Raw genomic sequence first — 2,029 nt, forward strand, 5'->3', positions numbered from 1 at the left:
GGCCGAAACTGGTTTGGCTCAGTGGATAGAGCATCGGCCTTCGGACTGAAAGGTCCCAGGTTCGATTCCGGTCAAGGGCATGTACCTTGGTTGCGGGCACATCCCCAGTGGAAGATGTGCAGGAGGCAGCTGATCGATGTTTCTCTCTCATCGATGTTTCTAACTCTCTATCTCTCTCCCTTCCTCTCTGTAAAAAATCAATAAAATGTATATATATAAAAAGAAAAAGGAGTACTGGATGTAGGTGTCTGGACTTACCATCTGGTGGTTCCTGAAAGTCTGGACTTATAACAAAAGCTTATACTCAGAACCTGGCCACAATGAACCTAGCTACTTCAAAGACTAGAAACAAGAGTGATGAGCCAATTTGGGGAGAAAGAAGACTAAAACTAATCTCAAAATTTTCTCTCATGTTTTATGCCACGTTTTAGTGTGTGGCTCAGCCTGTAAATTTTTTGCCCCCTAGTGAGAGCACCAGATTCTGCATTCTACACTGCTAGCCATGAAAATAGGATTTGGTAGTCCATGTAGAAGTAAGGAAAGAAACATGAATCGGGAATACCTCGAAGGACTCAATTTCACTATTTAAAGAAAATAACTATCACTGCTACTTTGTTTCAAATACCAGATGCCAGACAATGTAATCCTTACCAGAGTTCCCACTTTCAAGGGGAAGACATTAAAGATCAAAGTAAATAACACTTTCAGGATCTCCTTGCTAGTGAGTTGTAGAGCCTGGATTCAAACAGGCCAGGCTAAAAATCCTGCACTCTTTACAACAGCTGGATGCTGCTGCTATTCAGTGATGCAGGAAGCTTTAGAGAACTAGCAATATGGAGTGGGAGAAGAGGATACTGAATTTACATATGGACTTTTGTGGATTTTTTTTTTTTTTTTTTTGGTGCACGGTTCCTGGAGGTACTGCAATACGGATCGATGCATGGAGTGGACGGAGCAAGCTCCTATTCCATTGCCCTGCTCCAAAAATCCATTTAATATATTGTCCTCAGATAGAGGACATATCAGATATTAAACTGATAAGAACAGATACTACACTTGATTTTAGCCAAAAGGCCAAGAAGCGATCATATGGACTTTTTATATTATATGTACCACATGACTAGACCTTCTTAACACCTGTCTTCCTACTGTACTCGAACACCATCACATGCATTGCGAGGCCCTAGACTACAAGGACACAAGTAATCTAGCCCCTGCCTACCTCACCAATTTTATCTCTTGCCATACTGTCTCTCACATATAGTGCTCCAGCCACAATAGATCTGATATTTTCTAGATCATTCTGTGACTTTCTGTGACTGGACCCTTTGCATTTGCTGTTCTCTGTGCCTGGAACAGCTTCTTTCCCATCGAGAAACACTGGCCAGGGCTGCAGTAGTCTTATATTGGACACATTTTAATTAACTTTCTCAGTTTATTTTATATCTTATCACTCTAGTCACAGCCTAAATGTCACTTCTTCAAAGAGTTTTTTTGTCCACTGCATCTAATGTAGCTAACCCTCTCCTTCCTTACCACACACCCCAATATTATCAAGCGGTATATTTGTTTGATACTTTCCACAAGCTGTAAATATTTTCTTTATATACTTATTTTCCTCCTGCTTCACTAAACTGTAATCTCCCTGAGGGCAGGATGCCTGTCTTGTTTACCCAGACTAGTTTAAGGCCTGGTTCCTAATGGCTACTCCAGAAATGCCAATTGACAAAATGAATATCCAATAGGTATTATGCACTGAGGTCTAAAGAACAGAAGGGAAATCTGGGCTCATTTATATATTTAGGAGTAATAGGCTTAAAAGTGGTATATAAATCTATGAATATAGATGGGTTTGTCCATGAAGAATATGCAGAGTGATAAAAGGAAAGAGCCTAAGCCAAAACCTTGACATGGTAACTATCATCCAAGTGGTCCACAATAATTCTCACTTCCCAGTATCTAGTCCTCAGATGGTCCTCTTCCAAATTGAATAAAACGTACCTGTGTGATTAATAAGATATTGCAAAAT

General features: G+C 40.1%; 1 non-coding gene across 1 annotated transcript; it reads right to left on the bottom strand.

Moving 5' to 3' along the window:
• Positions 1–896: 896 nt before the first annotated feature.
• Positions 897–1,086, bottom strand: LOC139001473 (U2 spliceosomal RNA). The gene has a single exon (XR_011470040.1). It is a non-coding gene; the product is annotated as a U2 spliceosomal RNA (small nuclear RNA).
• Positions 1,087–2,029: the final 943 nt, after the last annotated feature.

The sequence above is a fragment of the Myotis yumanensis genome, unplaced genomic scaffold (assembly GCF_028538775.1).
Source record: "Myotis yumanensis isolate MYYU_CA2020_CCGP unplaced genomic scaffold, mMyoYum1.0.hap1 SCAF_1, whole genome shotgun sequence".
Taxonomy (NCBI): domain Eukaryota; kingdom Metazoa; phylum Chordata; class Mammalia; order Chiroptera; family Vespertilionidae; genus Myotis; species Myotis yumanensis.